The sequence below is a fragment of the Xyrauchen texanus genome, chromosome 3, assembly GCF_025860055.1.
Source record: "Xyrauchen texanus isolate HMW12.3.18 chromosome 3, RBS_HiC_50CHRs, whole genome shotgun sequence".
Taxonomy (NCBI): Eukaryota; Metazoa; Chordata; class Actinopteri; order Cypriniformes; family Catostomidae; genus Xyrauchen; species Xyrauchen texanus.
Genome location: NC_068278.1, coordinates 21430621 through 21451048, shown reverse-complemented (window position 1 = coordinate 21451048; position 20428 = coordinate 21430621). Strand labels below are relative to the sequence as shown.

The window sequence follows — 20428 nt, the reverse complement described above, 5'->3', positions numbered from 1 at the left end:
TATCCAATATTACAAATTTGTTGTCATGACAACATAACGCTGGTTAACCCTGTAATGTCAGAAAATGCCATATGTTATCCCACTAAAATTATGTTAACACATATAATGTTACATCTTGTGGGTATACTTTAGAAATCCCATTCACTTCCATTGTTACTTTTCCTTGTAAATGTCCTTCTTATTTATTTATATTCCAGGTTCAATACAAGTCAAGCTCAATCAACAGCATTTGTGACATAATGTTGATTATCAAAAAAAAAAGGTTGATTATTTCAACTCGTAGGTTATTTTGAGCCACTTACAATGGAAGTGAATGGTGCCCATTTTTGAAGGGTTTAAATGCAGACGTGAAGCTTATAATTTTATAAAAGTACTTAAATTAATTAATTTTAAGGTACATTTCTAGCAACCACAGCTGCCATTATTTTACCGTAGATTTACCGGATATTTTTTAACATTGCTCAAATATTGTCAATTGAGCATAACTTAGACTGAACATGGAAGATTCCTTTACCATATGTGATGCTCTGTATTCCTTTCTCCCTCTCTGCGTCTTGCTTTATATTGTGTTGTCGAAATTGTTTTATCTGTTTATTCCATTTTTTAAGGTGTATTTGAGAGTCTACCACTTTGCGTTCCTCACATCCCTGTGCTGTTCCCTGAGTCAGTGCCTACATATCTGTCTGCACTCTGCGTGACCATCTTGCATCCAAACAAACCTAGTTTTGTTGAGCACAGAAGGCCGCCTAATGTATGTAGCACAAACTTTTACCTCTTTCCCAGGCTCACACAATCTTCACTCGCTGACACTAGTGTCAGGCTTTGGTTTGGTACACTGCAGTGGCTGGATATAGCCCAGCAGAACCTCCAGTGTATGGATGCTTCATTTGATGGCTTGAAGAGAAACCCATTCCTTTTCACATGGTACATCAGTGGAGGAGAGCCGGGTGCTGTCTGCGAGGGAGAAGTACGGAAATGGCTTCTCATCAATCACCCTCCGAGAGAGGCATGGCAGGAGAGGGGGTCCCGGGGGGGGGGCAGGCAAGAAGCAAGCAGTCAGGCATCTGTCTACACTGGCTGCAGAATGTAGACCCAGACTTGAACAACGTGTCTCCTATGTGTATATGGTACGCAGATGTAGGGCTAGATGCAGTTCCCATGTATTGGGGAGAGGAGGGGAGATGGAAATGGACAGGTGAGCAATTGAAGAGAGAAAGCACATGTTATGTGTTGTTGTGTCTGTCTATTGGGGGACCATACTTGCATGTTTATGCTCTTACTGTACATTTTAAAATCTTTAAACTATGTTGCTCATACCAGTATTCCAAAACTCTAAGTAAAGTTGAGCTACCTATCGAGATATCTATGAATCACTCTACCATAAAGCCCAATATACAATACAACTTGATGCCTCTCAAACTGTCCAGTGCCCAAGAAATTTGCAACAGCCTCCATGTTGACTCAGTTTCCAAGACTCTCATACAAACTTGCCAAGAGCTGTGTGAAACGGGCAGTGTACTTCTTTGGCTCAGGCCAAAGAGATGTGTCCACGTCAGCCGATCCAATTCTGTCTTGCAGATGTCTAAAAACCACCCCCAGTAAGCCACTCTGCCAGGACCACCACATATATCCTGAGGTAATGCATAGCTTTAGAAGAAGCAAGCTTTAAAGGTCAAACAAGTTAAAGGAAGTTCACCGAAAATAAAAATGATGTCATTATTTACTCAACCTCATGACAAACCCATATGACCAGGGTTGGGGAGTAACAGAATACATGTAATGGGATTACATATTAAAAATACAAAATAATAATAACTGTATTCCACTCCAGGTCGTCATGATGTTGTACGATCCGAAGAAGATTTTGTTGTGTACGCTCTTTGTGGTTTTGAAGTAAGTTTGGAGCAGCAGACATAGTTAGCCTTGTGTAAATTGACATGTGAACATTTCCACGTTTGAATAAATCACTCCAGGGTCTGTGCTTTAATAAATTTGTGTGAAAAATTGATTTGTCATATAGACTACTGTGAATCGATTTGCACAAACAAAAAGGTTACAAAAAACAGCGCTTCTTGTTGTCTTTGAAATTGCTCTTTTGGTTTGATTTACACAGTTTGATATTCCACCCACAACTTTAGCGACAAGTTAGAGGGCAAATTGTCCAGGCTCTCTCAGTCAATTTGATCATAGCCACATTAACTTTGTCACTGTAGGCTTAGTAAAAATTTCCTTTTCATAAGCATGGACTAATGCATTGATCATGATGATGATGATGATGACAACAACACTAATGACAGACAACAGTTGACATTGTGTTTGTGGTAATCAGTGACTAATAATGTGATATTTGTTTGTACTGTAACAACTCACAATGAGGTTGTATATGTTAACATTAGTTAATGCAATAATTAACATTAACTAGCAATGAACAATACATTTAGATTAAAGTTTGTATATAAACTGTGCATGTTAACATTAGTTTAAGGAGATAGTTTACCCAAAATGAAAATGATCTCATAATTTTGTCCTACACTCATCTGACTATCTTTCTTCCTTGGGGGCACAAAAAGATTTTAGACAGAATGTTAGAGACTGACAACATCAGTCACCATTCACTTTCATTGTATTGTGTAAAGATGTTGTGAAAGTGAATGGTGACTCATGCTAACATTCTACCTAACATCACTTGTTGTGTTCAATGGTAGAAAGAAATTCATATGGGTTTGGAACAACATGAGGAGTAAAAATTTAGAACATTTTCATGGGTGAACTCTTCCTTTAATGCATTATGAACTAACATAAAATAGCAATGTTTATATATACCATAGATTATTAAATGCTGTAAAAATCATGTTTTTTATTAAGAAATTAACATATACCTGTCAGGCAGGCAATTATGGTCACAGTTATAAAAACTTAGGACATTAAAGAGACCTTTCTACTTACTCTGAAAAACACATGGAGGCATGAGGACTGCAGATGTGGCTAGGGCCATAAATTGCAATGTCCTTAGTGTGAAACCCCTAAGACAGTGCTACAGTATCGTATCGTACAGTATCGTCCTCGCAGTGGCAGACCACGTGTAACAACACCTGCACAGGATCGGTACTTCTGAATATTACACATGCGGGACAGGTACAGGATGGCAACAACTGCCTGAGTTACACCAGGAATGCACAATCCCTCCATCAGTGCTGAGACTGTCTACAATAGGCTGAGACAAGCTGGACTGAGGGCTTGTAGGCCTGTTGTAAGGCAGGTCCTTACCAGACATCACCGGCAACAACGTCACCTACCACCTTCGGTGGACCAGAAAGGACTGGCAAAAAGTGCTTTTCACTGATGAGTTGTGGTTTTGTCTCACCAGGGGTGATGGTCGGACTCACGTTTATCGCCGAAGGAATGAGCGTTACACCGAGGCCTGTACTCTGGAGCGGGATCGATTTGGAGGTGGAGGGTCTGTCATGGTCTGGGGCGGTGTGTCACAGCATCATCGGACTGAGCTTGTTGTCATTGCAGGTAATCTCAACACTGTGCGTTACAGGGAACACATACTCCTCCCTCATGTGGTACCCTTCCTGCAGGCTCATCCTGATATGACCCTCCAGCATGACAATTTCACCAGCCATACTGCTCGTTCTGTGAATTATTTCCTGCAAGACAGCCTAACTAATGTTAATGAATAGAATTGTATTAAACAGTGATAACAAAATAAAATATAACAAAATGTATGTTAAAATGAAGCGTAATGACCCACAGATGTGTTAGAGTTGAAAGTTATTCAAAATAACAAACATGTTTTTTCTCATTTTGTGGAAACGCAGTACAAGTTTCCACATATGTGGACATCGTGTTTATCAGGGCTCTAACATGCAAAAAAAAGAAATTTTTTTTAATGAGGTATATCAAACTAAATGAGAGACTCTCCTCTTTTCAATTAATAATCTTAAAGAGATTTCTTACCAGAGGCGCTTTTGTTGGCGCTTCAAGGTAATCGACGGCATGCTGTTGTGTCACGTGACTCGGTGCCGGCAGAGGTTTAACCCTTAAATGACAGTCTTGAGTCTTGTGAACAGTATTTAGTCTGTTTTATTCATTTAAATTATGCGTTGTGTATAGCAAAGTCAAAATACAACATCCACGAATGTTCACAAACCTCAACATATAAATCCTTATTTTAAAGTGATACCAGTGTGTTTCTCATATGTAATAGCTATTGAGAAACACACAAATTACAATAGAATATATATATATATATATATATATATATTCTATTGTAAGTTATAAAATCCTTTTTGTTTAATGTTTAATGTTCCTTATGAGGTAACATTCTACTATAGTCCTGCAAGAGTTTCAGTCACCCATTGACAGCAGATCTTACTATCTCACTACCATTCAGACTCTCTCCTCTCCCCCAGAGTCAATTGATTCCAGTGCATGTGGTCGATCAAGCTACCTATGCTCTATCTGTCTTTCTCTCTCTCTCTTGCACTACTGTATATCAATACTCCCATCAACTTTCCAATCGATCACCTCTCCATACACTTTCTCTCCATCCTGAAGTGGCCACACCATAATGTTAATTTTGTGACAGTTTTACAATAAATCTGAGGTTATTATTTAACTGTTCCATCTTTGCCGTTTTCTGTGATTTAGTGTTGAAGTAGGAAAGAAGAGTTATTGTCGACGCAGATGTTCCACGTCCAACTAGAAGGTAAGCCTGCTCGTAACTCAACACCCGAGTGTCTAGTTAGTCAATCACTTGTTCTGTAATCACAAATGCTGCCAGATATTACATGAATGATGAGTGGCAATAAAAGAGCTCACGTTTTTCTGTACCGGTGTCTTAAGTGTTATTGGCTAAGGCTACTTTGTTCCAGGAGAGGTAGACTGTGAAACACAAGCCCCTGATATAAACTGCCTCATTGCCTCTGACGCTTCTGCCACTGCAATGTGTTAGTGTGTGGGTTGCACATATGTGAGTAGGCACATGCATGTGGGTGTATAATGTATACTGTATACTGTATACTGTATGTGTAAGGAACTTAAAAGACTGAAGTAGTAACAAAAGACACTTGAATTATAATCTTATTTTTTATTTTATTTTTTTTGTGGTTTTGGGAAAAGTAGCTTTGTTCTCTTCACTAAGGCTATGCTAAACATGGAGCTTATAAAAAAAAAAGATTTTAAATTGTATTTCGACTTTGTTTCCAGCCTGCTCACGGCCAAAAGATCAAGCATGACAGCTTTATTGATACAGGAGGCCAGAATAATTACACAATGTCGGGCTGCCACTATTGATCACACCTATTGATAAAGTCATATTTTAATGAAAAGCTCTTTTTCCTGAACACACAAACAAACAGTCAAGTGAAAAGTCTTCACAGAATAGCTGTCCCAATAAGAGACAAAATACCACACATGCCCAAGCACAGACATAGATAAAATAAACAAATCTTTCAGCCATATTTAAGGCCATATTTTTATATGAAATGATGTAGACCAATAGGTGCAATAAGCACCTAATGGAGAGTTGAACAGCATTTTAAACCATTTAATAGAGGACAGTTTTGTCTTGTTTATGTGTAATGAATGCTGGAAAAAGGCATGCCTCTTACAGAAGAGGATGTAGTTTACATGCCCAATGATAAATGCATTAAATGCACATGGAGATTAATATGACAAGTGGAAATGTAGTACCGTTATGATCAATCACTCAGAGGGGTGTGTTTAAAAGGGAGAACTTTGTACTTGTATTTGCATTACATCCAACCTATGCCCTATTTCAAATGTCACTGTTGTCAAACCAATATTTTGGTTTGCTGTACTAACTTTTCAGCTTGACTTTTCCCACAGAGCTTCATACATTTTAATTTTGTCCTAGGTTGACATGGTTGTTGCGATCCAAATGTAACATATAGTAATATTATACACATAGTTTTTGTGTGTGTGTGTGTGTGACATTGAGAGGCATTAGCTGAAAGGTATCAGTGCATATGGTTTTCCACATTATCACCCTTTGATCCACACCTAGAAAAACATAAAGCTTACATAAAAAGGATAGGCCAAATGTATTACTATTTGAGGGAACGAAAATAGTCCTTACGACTCGTTAAAATGAGCAGCACTAGACTGTGTTTCCGTTTTGGCAAACAGTTCAAAAGCAGATCTCTTTCTTTACTTTTTTTCTATTTCAGCCAGACCCTGAGCCACAGGGGTATAGTTTCACAAAGATCTTACTGCAGAGTGGTTTTCAGATTTAAAGGCCGAAGTCCCACAAATGTTCTCAGCCTTGTTGGGTTTTTTTAAACGTCCAAGTTTCAGCTCTGACTCCGACGCTGTTCTGAAAGCAGGTAAAAGGGACCTTTTGAACACAATATGGAATCCCAAAAGTGTAACTTTGACAAGTCAATTGTGATGACTTGTTTCAAGTAATTATACATGACTAAGTTTTCACTTCTAACTTCTAGTTAGGACTCAGGTAGAAATGATGAGACATGCAGTCAATTTTGTTTCTTTTTTTATTTGGCCAAATTGAATAAACAGAATATGCTTTCGGAGGCTGGCAACCCTTTTTACTACGCTGACTGCTTATGCAGTACTAGATTACACAGAGAAAAAATGTGTAATTACTTTTTAATATGTTGTGATTTGTACTGCTTACTCAGATTTAAGAATGATGTAATTGTCTAGGCTAATATCATTTGTAATTATGTAAAAAAAAGGGTTTCATACACAAACACCAAAAAACCACAGTTGTCTATACCAAGACAAAAGCTGTTATTTCATCCGAGCAAGGGAACGGTTATTCCCTGTGACAGCGTGATGGATTTAAGTAAGCTGCTTATTTACAGAAGCTGATTTCATTTGAAAAAGAAAGAGTTTTCCACCCATCTTTTCTCTTATCTCAGGTCATAAATCACCCTTGCTGGCCTGCATAAATGGGGCTCTTCATAAACCTGGCATAAGCAATTCCATTTTAACCTTTACATATGGCAATGGTCATACACTCTAAATGCAGACCGCGACCCCCGTGACCTTGGCCATTCATATTTAGTAGTCATTAAGCGTTGGTGGCAATCTGGACAACAAAAAACACCATCTACTGCATGATGGCTAAAATGATCATTAATGTGTTTTTCATATGACATTTTCATAGCTAAGAAATGCATAAAGATGAGCAGTTAAGCCTGTATGCAAAATGATGGCCAGCTCGTACACTACACCCTGTGCCTGTGCTTTTCCATTTCATCGAATGCTCCATAATCAGGCATGTGGCCATGCTAACCTTTGACTCGAGTCCCACTGTAAAAGCTATGCTCTTTGCTCCTGGTCCATTAGACCTGCTGAAGTATACCTTTATAATTGCCCCAGCGACCAACAAATGAACATATTAAAGCATAGTGGGGATGAGTAGAGAAGTCTGTTTGGAAACCTTTTGGCCTCTGGGTCAACATGTGCACCAGATTCTTTTGTTGAGACAGTTAATTCTGCTTAGTTTTATGCTGTATGGGTCTGCATGTCAAGATTATTGATGGACCCTTGAAAAATATTTGATAGTTTGTGTTCAACCTATAACATCGGTAGAGCAAAATGATGGCAGAATATGTGTCACCGCTACAACCTACATCAGATTGAATGGCTGCGTTGGTTGAATGTTTACATTTCTAACATTTATATGATCACCGATCTGTGCTCTTTCTGTACACTTTAATTTGGATTTCTAAGTACTAAGTTGTTTAATGTATTGGTAGTATCTGCTGACCCTTGTAAGAGTGCATTTTAGTTTTTTAAATTTCTTAATTTCTAAGAAAAAAAACATTACCAAAGCACCTCGGATAGTGTTATGAATGCTGAATGTGGTTTTCTCCAACTATTGACACAGTAGCAACAGAAACATCAAAGGATTCACAAAGCCCTAGGAACTGCACTTTACAGATATACATAACAAACCAGGACAAATGGATTCTGCCTTGACTTGCTTGTTTGGTTCTGGATGGCTCAAAAGTGTTTCTGCTTTTCCATTCCATTTGTTCTTCTTTTCTTCTGTTCGAAACTCTTGTTGTAGGTTTCGTACACTTTGTCCACATTATATATTTTAGCTTGACGCTAGCATACCATATTTTGCCTCGGCTATCTCAGCACTCCAGCCAGCCACCCCTCCCTGTAGCACTGTTAGCCTCTTCATAACAGAGACTTTGGGCTTTTAAGCTGAAGCACAGTGATTAAGATAAGCCCAACCGCAGCTGGACAATTACCTGACAACTAACCTTTTCTGGAGCCACTTGAGGTTGTAAGGACCCCTGAGAACTGTTGTTTTTCTGAGAGGAACACAGCTCTTGACAGCAAGGAGCTTGGGAAGGGGCTATCAATGAGCAGGTATCATAGCTGAGCTTACTTAATTCCACCCATAGCATCAGAGTTGAAGGACTTGTTTCTACATAGAGCAAAAGGGGTATTAGGATTGATTCGCACTGAGAAAGAATTGTGATTTGAGTGTTTGCACTTTAGTGCCTTCAGTGGAAGAACATAAACAATTCTGCTCAACATCAAGGTCCTTAAGAAAAAAAAAGAGGTAACACTTTCTATGTAGCCATTATTTATAATGCATTGTAAAGACATTTTACATGCATTGTACTGCATTAATAATGTATCATAATACACCTTAAGATTATTTGTGACTTCTCATAAATAATTATATCTACAGTTACAATGCATTATAAGACTTCACCTATTCATAGTTATACTTTAGAGTATAATGCATTACAATTAACATCCAATTTTAACACAGCAGAAGCTAATAAAGTCATATAAGTACTGTCATGCAAAAACAGCATAGAGTAAACAGTCTAAAGGCTTTATGACGTGGTCCTATTATTAGTGGTCTTTGCTTGCTTTAAGTAAAGTTACAAAAGCAATATATTCCTATAAACAGCCATAACATAATCTTGTATCATACAATACATTACAAGTCAAACTTATACAAAAAAGAAGTCTCCAAATAAGATACACAAACATTAAATTTTATTGCATAGAGTCCAATGGGGTTTTTTTTATTATTATCATTATTCTTTAGTTTGTTTACGCCCAAGAAGATTGGCTACATGTGTGATCAACATACTGTACATATTTCTTTCTCAAGAGAGAGTCTCTGATATATTTGATGTCTAGATATGATATACATTTTATAGCTTTATAAGTGTTTTTAGTAACATCTCAAAATTTACATTGAATGTGTGTTATTTTGTATTTTGTGCATATGTAATGTATATAACTTCCAGCATGACTTGTAATGTCTTATAACCACTAACCATCTTTTGGATTTTTATAAGAAGACATAGCTTTTGTAAATTTACATAAAGCATACCTATTTTATATATTACAAATATATATAATACATTATAACTTCTGCAGATATACTTATATCTTGCTTGTGTTCTAAGGCATTATACCATGAATAGGTAAGTATTATAATTGTGGTACAATTATTCATAAGATAATAACATATTATAAGGTGTATTATGAAACATTACTAATGCATTATAATACCATTACAGTGCATTATAAATATGGGCTTCATAGAACATGTTTCCAAAAAGTCTGTCTTTCGTAAACAAAGCAATGACTTGCAGTAATTTCATTTTGGAATATTCAAACACAGCCCCTAGGCTGATTTAGGGCTGCAGCCTGATCTCACAAAAATTATGTGACTGTGGCAACATTTTTGCTAATTATATTACGGGGTTCATTTTAAGTTCGCAGCAGTTCCGAGGTAAAATGTCCACTGTGTGGTGCTAAAAGCGAGCTATATTTTCTCCCAAACAGATTAGGTTAAGGTAAACACTCTATCAAGTTTTAAATCACTAAAACCTACCTCCCTACCCTAAACCTCAAATCTATACCTAACAGATCATGAAAGGCACAGTTGCTGAAGCAACCACATCATTTCATGGTGCTTCTATGACATTTTAACCTTGTATGCTCTTCAGGACTCATGCCCCAATCGTTTTCATTCCAAATGCAATGCTTTATTGGTTGAGTTATGATGCAATTTAATTGCACAAGCTTGTTTTTTTTAATGTAATGCAAACATTAATATGTATCGCCTTGGGGCCTGGGTAACTCAGCAAGTAAAGATGCTGACTACCACACCTGGAGTCAAGTTCAAATCCAGGGCATGCTGAGTGACTACAGTCAGGCTTCCTAAGCAACCAATTTTCCCGGTTGCTAGGGTGGGTAGTGTCACTTTGAGTTAACCGTTTTTCCTATAATGTGCTTCTTGTTCTCGGTGGGGCCCATGGTGCGTTGTGAGTTGATGTCGTGGAGAATAACATGAAGCCTCCAAACACGCAATGTCTCCGTGGTAACGTGCTCAACAAGCAACATGATAATATGCACGGATTGATGGTCTCAGATGCGGAGGCCACTCCGCCACCCGGATTGAGGCGTAGTCACTACGCCACCATGAGGACTTGGAGCACATTGGTAATTGGGCATTCCAAACTGGGGAGAAAATCTTTAGATGCATTTTGTGAGGAATAGGGCAAAAAGAACTGAAGAACTGATAAGCTGTAGTTTTACACGTGATTTGTTTAGAAGTGAATAGCAAGCAGCATCCAAAAATGTTGGCAGCTGACTTGCTGTCTAATCAGTTAATGGCTTAACTGACAATGTATTTGGAATGAATGGAACTGGTCTCATAAAAGTTTTAAAAGCACCTTTTTATCCTACCTCTGTATACAGCCTTCAAAGGCAGCATTTTCCAGTTTTCAGATGCAGCTAAAATAGGTGAAAGTGAAATAATTAAAGTGACCCTTAATTTGAAGTGACTGTTTCAAAAATGTATTTCCCTGCTATTGATTTTAAGTATCACTCACGGTCAGAAAATGTATAAACTAAAGATTTGGAATCACTGATGAGGCTGCCCATCGGCCTTTGACTGTATACTTTGTATGTCATTGTGTTCCATGCCCTTTAGAGACCACATAGAGTCCTGGCCAGAGCTCAACACTCTCTCATCCTCTGCCCAGGCCTGCAACACCACAAAGACTGCCCCAGGCCAACAAACATAAGGGGTGACTGTTTATAGGCTAAATTTGTTAGAGTTCATGGGTTTTATTAGTTATATGATTACAAATTAGATTACATTAGTTATAAGATACCCATCCCATGTCCATTTTCAGCTAGACATCAAAATGTTTGATTGTTAAGATGCTTGGTTCTAAACATAACAGGAGACAGTGGCTACTTGCTCCTATGATTGGCCACAGCAAAGCACATCTTACCTGCACAGATAGACAGTTGGTAATTTCCAATCCATTCTGGTCTGTGAGACGGGGTGTAAGTATTCAAGACTTATGGCTTTGTTCAAGGGGAGCGCAAGCTTTCTCCTGGGGTTAATGCCCGTTGTCAATGTGGCTGTCAGAATCGAGCTTCTCTCTGGTTTATGCTCGTGAGGCAAAGTCAGGGGTTATTTGCTGCTATTTTTACAAGAAACGGGTTGATTTGTCTTAGGCCATTACCGTCTATTATGGCCGGGAGTCTCCGGGAAGGAGGTGGGAAGCAGCAAACGCTGGCATTCTGCCTAAAGAGAAATCAATGAAACAAATTAATCCTTCGCAGGCTGCACTGACACAGTAATCCATCATTCAGGGGTGCTTTTACACACAGAATCAGGGAGCCAGGGCTGAGGGAGAGAGACCCTAGGGATAGCTCACACACACACATACAAACAGACACACAAGGAAAGACATGAACAGACTGGTGGCACCCGCCACACAGCTGCAATCCTACAGCCCAATGTCTAAACGGAAAGAGATGAAATACAGTGCATTTTGTAATGGTCACTGCATGGCACATGAACCAAGGCCATGCTTTCGTAGTCCAAGTCTGTAGTGTTGACAGAAGATGAAGTAAAGAAACAATTGTTCCAGTGCACTGAAAAGGCTTCCTAAAAAGTCCCAGAGAAAAACAGTGTGCATCAATGCTTCCTACAGTATGTTCACTGATCGTGAATATCATTGTCTTCCTAAGTTATTAGATGATGAGAACAAAGTGTACATATTTTGATGTTGAACCCTTATTTTAAAGAGAGAGATATATGTTTTTTTTTTTATTCTTATTATTATCCTACATCCACAGGAACTGTTACATGACACAGTCTGTAGTTAGGCATTGTGATCTTTGGGGTTTACCATCAGTTTAGTGGGTAAAGTGTTAGGAGGTCAAATTGAGGGGTAAAATGTACTTAAAGGATTGTTCTGGGTTCAATATAAGTTAAGCGCAATCGACAGCATTTGTGGTATGATATTGATTAACGCAAAAATTTATTTTGATTTGTCCCTCCTTTTCTTTAAAAAAGTAAAAATCTGGGTTCCAGTGAAGCACTTACAATGGAAGTCAATGGGGCCAATTCGTAAACGATCAAATATTCACTGTTTGAAAAGTATAGCACAAAAAACAATATGCCTGTTAACATGATTTCAGAGTGAAAAAAATGGCTTACTAATCTATTCTGTATAATTATAGCCAATTTAACAACTTCATTGCCATGACGATGTAATGAAAACAAACCCTAAAATTACTGTAAAAATTTTGCTTTAAACAATTTTACAGCTCAAGTAATACATTCATTTTAAAATAAGAATTAATTTAAGTGCTTTCATAAAATTATAAGCTACATGTTTCTGCCTTTAAAACCTCCAGAAATTGGCAAAATTCACTACCATTGTAAGTGCTTCGGTGTAACTTATCAGTTTTATCAAGATTTGAGTCTGAATATTTTTTTTTCCAAATGAGCTTGATTTGTATTGAACCCAGAATATTCCTTTAAAGCTATGTCAGTGTAATGTTAAATAATGTAACACTGCAAAAAAATATAATTATAATAATAATAGTGGCTATATGTAGATTTCATTTTCTTTATGGATACGTTTTTCTTTTTTTTGCATTGATTTAAAAATTATTTGGATATTTCTGGACAGGTTTCATGAGAATCACCCATTGAATCATCAGTTTCCCAATGTTTTGTGGATCAACACCCCGCACTAGTTACAATAATCAGGTACTGTGATGCAAGAGCGCAATCCTTCGGCAACTACTAGAGTTCACTGAAGCAAGGCAGGTGTCATCACCAATAAAATTAGGGAAATGGTCTCAGCATAACAGAGAATGTTTAGATACACAGTTAAATTTAACACTATAAATAACCTCACCTTCCAACTCCCATTTCTTGAATCACCCCAAAAAGATTTTAAAATAGTTGTATGTGCAACGTTTTCATGGTAGAGTGACCAGCCAATGAGAGAGCATTATCTTATCCATGATATGATCATGGGGTCTGCTGTATGAAACATATATGTCCTTTGAGAATGGTACACAATAATACTCCAGATAAAGCATGTAAATTCAGACAAAGGGAAACCACAGACAGAATATATATATGTATGTATTTAAAGGCATTTTAATATGTCATCATTACTGGTCACATTTGGTCATAAACTGTGTACAATCTGTTAATTAAACACAAGCCAATAAAGTAATATTGCTCTGAATTTTAGTACATTATATTATGGCATTTCTGCATCAATAGATGTGCACCTGCGGAGTCAGATCCTGCTATTTAGGTAAACCCCAGAGTGAGTGGTGCACATATTAAACAAGGCAAAAGTGATGCCACCTACCTTAAAGTATTTTCTGATAGATGAATGGCAATATGTTTTGTTAAAACAAGAGGAAGTGCTCAAAATATCAGATCCAACTCAATCTATTTGCAATAACTCACATGGTGTTGCTATGAAATGATAACAGAAGTGATTGGCCAATGAACATATGCTGTTATTGTGGTACGAGGAGGTAGCACCCACACATTTTATTTCAATGTTTACAATGAACATTAACAAACAATGAACAATACGTTTACAGCATTTATTATTTTTAATGTTTTTAAATGGTTTTTAATATAGTAATGCCATTTTAAAATCAAAAGTTGTATATGTTAACATTAGTTAACATACTATGTACTGACATGAACTAACAATGAACAATTTACCTTTATTAACTATCATTATCAAAGATTAATCAATTATACATAATATATATATATATATATATATATATATATATATATATTGTTAGTTCATATATATATTGTTAGTTCATGATAACTAATGCATTTATGGAACTTTATTGCACAGTGTTTACAAACAAAGAAGAATACCCCATAAACCATGGATTAAAAAAAACTCTTAAAATACACCACATCTCTTGATACTAAAAACATATTAAGTTCAATTGTTTCACCAAAACTCTGATGTTTGTGATCCATAGAGAATGCTATGTTACAAACCTCAGTAATAATTTCAGAACAGAAAACATATGGCTTCAAATCAAATAAATCCAGCAAATTAGGAACATATTTTGAATGTTGAGAAGTTTGTTTCATCAGTCAATTGATAATAGCTCAATAAACACATTGGCAGACAAGGAATATACTGTATAAGGCCAGTTCAGTACAACAGAGAACACTGCCAGTGTAATTCCAAATGAAATCTGACACTTTCATGGTTATTCTACATCATGTTTTCAGTCATAAAATGGAATAATATAATACAAGATGATCCTATTTTATTGCATGCATGTGCAACTAATGATAATAGGTCTCACACACTGTAGAGTTTGCAGTGTTTTACGAACATACAATAAAATAGCCTGGATATTTTTTTAATCTGCTGCTTTATTCATTGTCCAACCTAATTAGTTACATTGTAAAAATTGTTTATCATGTAACCTAAAAATGTCATTTATTTGGTCAAAATAAACTTTACCTCAATACAAAAATATAAAATATGACTGAACACATTAGGTTACACGAAGGTTGTTATTGTTGTTTTATGGTCAGGTCAGACAGAAATAGCTCCCTAAGGTAACAAATGCACATTTAATATTTACAAAAACAATTACTTTATTTTTTATTTAATTTTATTTTTTAAACATGTCACTGTTTTATTGATTGTGCATCTCAGCTTCCATTTCATAAAATAAGCAATAATGAACAACTGCAACACAGAAAATGTGTAAGCTCACATTTGTGTTTTCTTTTTTCAATCTCGGTGTGTCAAGCTTCTTCTTATCTTTCTCTTTTGTTTTGTTTTTTGGTCCCTCTTTTCCCCTTTTGTCTTCTGTTTATATGATGTACCTAATTTTCTGCTCAGAGTTCAGGGAGTTTACTGCTGAATGGAATTTAAGATCTGCAGGATGTTCAATTCACTGAAGGAAAACATACACAGTTTTCCATGCAGGAAGTCTCTCACTAACTGCTGTCCGAACCATGGGGTTTAAAGGGGACATTTGGAGTGCCACAGCTGCCTCTTGTTGGTCCTCTTTCACTTTAAGACTTGCTGTTTCACAAAGTCTTAAATAAAAGCTGTGGTAACCTGCGTATATTTATCAAAAGCTGACATCTTAAGAGGTGAGGAGGGTTCCTGCTTTGTGGAGTGTGTGTTTAGGAATGATGGCTGCATTCTTTTCCTTTGCAGACAGATAGAACTGATAGAAGGAAAGAGGGCGCTCAATGTACATTGCAAGAGTTTTAACAGAGACATGGGCACTGGTTTAACAGTTTATGAGCATATGAGTATGTGTTTATATCAGGGTATGCATGTGTATTAGTTTATGCCACAGAGTACATATATATATTATTAGCAGAATCCAACCACTTTGATGTGTTTTTCTACCTAAACTCTGCTGACATCTCATAGCCACCGGTCTTTGACAATCTGAAAAAGAAACAGAGAAAAGTAGAAGCTTATTGAGAGTCCAAGTGCCCCTTTTAGCTGTAATACACAGAGAAATGTAGCATCCACAACCAATGAGTTAATCTCTCAGTATCAGTGCAACTACGCATCTGTTATCTATAAACTATCACTAAACACAATGTCAAGGCCTTTTGCGGACAAATTGTTCTTTGGTGGCCAAATTGCCTTATCTGTTAAGCTTTGCCATGGACATGTACAAGACAAACTAAGTGTTAGTGTTCAAAACCTCACACAAGTCATTTTGTTTGTCAAAAAATGACATTTTGGGATGACGGTAATGATGAGGAAACTTTTTGCTTAAATGTGGCTAAGGATTCTTGTCATATTTGTTCATGTCACAAGCAACTGTGTGCTTCTAGAAGTGAGACCAAACAGATACCGATGTGACATGATTGTTTACATAGATATATTTAACCACACCCTAAACAATTCTGTATTTTGTTCTTCAGAATCAGAATCACACAAAATACAGCCAATGCCTTACAAATTCAGCAAATCCATATGAATGTATAATTATGACGACTGAAGGGAGGAAATATAAATAACGTCAGATATGCTTGCTTGATTATATTACAATGTGATTATAGTGCAAATATTAGTACGCCATGTAGATAAAGATATAGCATACACATATGTACAAATTGGCATATGTACATTTTTAATGTTAATAATATACATTAAAACATTAATATCAACCTTTTTCACTCCATGCCCCCCACTGACCAGGACAAAATTCACAGACCCCCTCAATCCCTCAGAAGGTGCACATGCAGGTTACAGTTCACACAGACCACAATGAAAAAAAATATCTGTTTATATGTTGCAATGTTTACTTTTTAGAACTTTAATCAAATTTTAAACACAATTTATAGTCATACTGAGTCCCCCTTGGAAATTTGCTGAGGCCCCCTAGTGGGCCCCAGCCCCCAGGTTGAGAATCACTGCATAAAAATAATATAATAATAATTTGAAATGGTACTTGAGATAAGTCAAAATATAGTATAGGATAATATAGTACAGTATAAATAACATGGGAAGTAATTGTGTTTGACCTGAGATTAACAAACCAAAGGTTCATTTAAAGATGCAAAACCAGATATTAATGTCAGTCATGTCAACCGTGATATCTTCATAACCAGTTCACTTGTGAAGGAACACGTTCATTATAAAGGACTCTCATAACATGTCGACGTCCCGTGTGATCATGTTGGACATACATGCTCTGTTGATGTGTATTATGTCTAGTCAGACATCCTCAGCTGTCCTATTTTATTATTATTCTTCTTCTTCTTCTTCTTATTATTATTATTATTTTAGCTATTGCTCTTAAATACAGACACAATCACTCTGCATATATCCTGACTATACACAACTGCTCTGGATACCCAGGGATGAAAAAAGATTTCTGCACTCGGTGAGTCATCAAATTAGCTGTCTGTTGCAGCACTAACCTCAAACAACCTCCTAGTATTTGCCTTAATGCCCTAATGTGACTAACTCGGCAAAGTGAAAATTACAACCCAATTTCAATTAGCTTATGACTCAAAGCTGCTGTTGCATTCACTTTTTATGTATTTATTATGATGATGAAGAAGAGGCATAGCAGATATATACTTAACTTGATGATGCTGTAAAATAACACATTTTGATCCTTCAAATTGCATGTTTGAAGGTAGAGGAAGAAGTTGATTTTTCTTTTGCATTTTAAAGTCTCTGGAACAGCAATAAGTATAAACAGGTTAAGTGATTTCAAGAGTGAATTTAAAATCAATTTATGGAAATGTGATGCAGACGTTTTGTATATTAACTTCATATAACAACTTGGTAATTAAAAGCTACACAAATTGATTATTTTTGTACAGTATTTGTGTAAACCTGTGGGTGGGTGTAAGAGTATGCACATTTATGGTAGTATCTGTGTGTGACTGTCCTCAAAAGGAGGTTTTGTCCGGTTTGGATAACTTCTGAGACACTCAGGACGCCACCAATTGGAGAAATGAATAATAAATTAAGCAAATATTTTGTAAACCTTCTTTCTATGGATAGGTTTAGTCTGTAGTTATTTCAGTTAGCTCGCTCTACAAAGCCACAATGTTAGCATGTCAACATCAAAACTGGAAAAAAAAAATAGCTTTTTAATGTTTGGTTTTTTTGCCTTGCAGTATGGTATAAGTGTTTCTCTGAGGGTTCAATTAGGGGTATTGAATAGAAAATATAATTAGCTGAGTATAAAACAATTTAAAAAAATGAATGGAAAGTCCACACTATCATGGAAAAACAAAATTGTGTGTGCGTTTGTGTGAGCTGTACTATAATAGCTCCTTATACATGAGTCCCTCTCACACCACAATGCCTGAGGCTGCATATGTAGGGATCCCTATAATAATTCTAGCAATGTAAGTACTATCCACAATACAATAATGCTAAAACTGTTTTGTAATTAAACCACTTACTTGAAATGTAGTTTGTTTCTAGCTGTTTTAATGTCGGACATTATGTCTCCTTATCTGTACTCCTGCTGTACGTGTACATTATCATCTTTCTTAAAGCAATTAATCTCTTCTGTCTTCCAGCGTGAAAATGCCAATGACAGACGAAACTCCAATTAAATGCCTGCTGCGGAAGCACACCATTATGAATATGTGAGGTGACTCTCTCTATACCTGCGGTATCTTAAATCTTTTTTTTCTTGTTAAGCGGTTTGCTGCGGTAGGAATACAGCTTTGCTCTTGCTCGGACATTTGTTGAAATAAACACTGAAAAGGTGAAAAGCGCGATGGTATATAATTGAATCAGATAAAGGCTGAGTGGGTGTTGTAGGGATGTAGTATACATTACGTGTTGAATTCCTACAGAACTAATTTTGACCCGAAGTTTCCTGAAACTAATAGCGGGGAATATTTTGCAATAACAAAGTTTAATGGTCAACTGATACTGTAGGTCTGGACTGGTGTATTTTAGAGAAATGGTTTGTAATCTTAAACTCTTTATTTCTACCACCAGGCTACACGTCTGTCTCCTCGTCGACAGATTTGTATTAGTGAATGTTTTCTCATGTGTTTGCTAAAATGATTGAAGTACTCAACACGGAGCGAAGTCGACACCTACACTTTTACTGTGATTACAAACGTTGTTTTAAGACGTTTATGGACTCTCTGGCTGATAGGTCCTTGCCCATGTATGCATATCTGCAGGGCCCATCTGAAAATGGATCTTCCTCCTTTAGAATTTGCTGACAGTATAAAATACTTTGTTTATTTGGGGGTTATTATTGTGGTTTTCATGCATTTTGAGGGAATGTCATGCGTAAGGTAGCCTAATTATAGTGTGTCTGGGTTTGTTTTAACTGCTAAATGATTGTTCATCTTGGTCTGTGAGACCATCCAAGGCAGTTAGCACATAAACTCTAACTAGATGATGGTTTGTGAGCAATAAAGCCATTACCTCGAACATAAACTGGCAACAAACTCTAACCACAAGCTAACTAAAAGCACAATTTCGCCCCCATCGTCGACAACAGCCCCCAATATTTCGTAGTGAATTCGGAATTTGACAATGCGTTCAGTTTTGTTGGCCACTCGAACAATCTATATGGCTGTAAAATAGCAATAGTTTCTTGTTTCTTTACGTTATCCCTGAGGCTCAATCACTGGTCATCAACAGTGCCCTAAACTTATTGGGAAAATGCGGCTATTAGGGGTCTTAATCGTCTTTGTGTTTTTTTTGTTTTTGTTTTTTTATTATTTAAATAAAGGCTTAGTTACAGAAACTAGATTATGTTTTTAAAAATCTATAGAAGATGTTGATATGATCTAGAAGATGGAATATGACAGAACGTCAATTGACATATGCGGCTTCTTGTAGGCCTAAATTCAGTCAAATCTCCATATTTGTTACTAGCCGATGTGCTCAAAAGACCTTAGTTCTAATAAACACAACTGGGATCCTATTTAAAAATCCCCACTTCTGTGCAAAACTTTAATGAGCGCGTCACCTGTTCAATAGCCCCAGTAATATTAAGTGGTGTAGTTTAAGATATTTTCCACATCTCTCTCGGCTACCCTTTCCATTAGGAGCGATTAGATGATGTCCATTGAAAGCTGCTGATCCATAGAGAAACTGGCTGTGGATAAAAGGCTATTTCAAGTGACCTTCTCGTCCCTTTCACACCAATCTGAGCCCCCAAATAGTTAGGGATCAAATTGAACAAAAGCCCCCTCCTCTTCCCTTTCAACTCGCGTCTACTTAAAGTGACAAAACCCACCATTGCATGAGAGGCGCGCAACGTGTTGGAAAAAAAATCAGTACTGACCACAAAATAACAAACTAGAGAAAATGATCTGTCCTGACGTTAAAATTGTTGTCAGTTTTACAAAGCAAGACCTAAAACATAGATGTAGATTTCTTTAAAAACTATTAGGCTGTCTGGTGTGTCTTAATTATAATAGCTTATCAATTTGCTGTTCATTACATCTCATTTCTCGGCAGATTTAATCTAAAACGTGTTTATGATTCAAGGTCGTGATCGTCTGCTTTACTGACAGTTTCAATATATTACTTTATAGCCTACTGATTAAAATAGATATTCTGAATTGTATAAGTATGCTTGTGTA

General features: G+C 36.7%; 1 long non-coding RNA gene across 1 annotated transcript in view; it reads left to right on the top strand.

The window, feature by feature from the left end:
- LOC127630003 (uncharacterized) overlaps positions 1–3399 on the top strand; it is a 59724-nt gene extending 56325 nt beyond the window's left edge. Inside the window, exon 3 of the long non-coding RNA XR_007968819.1 lies at positions 3368–3399. This is a non-coding gene — a long non-coding RNA (uncharacterized LOC127630003). The remainder of the gene's footprint in view (positions 1–3367) is intronic.
- The last annotated feature ends 17029 nt before the right edge of the window (positions 3400–20428 follow it).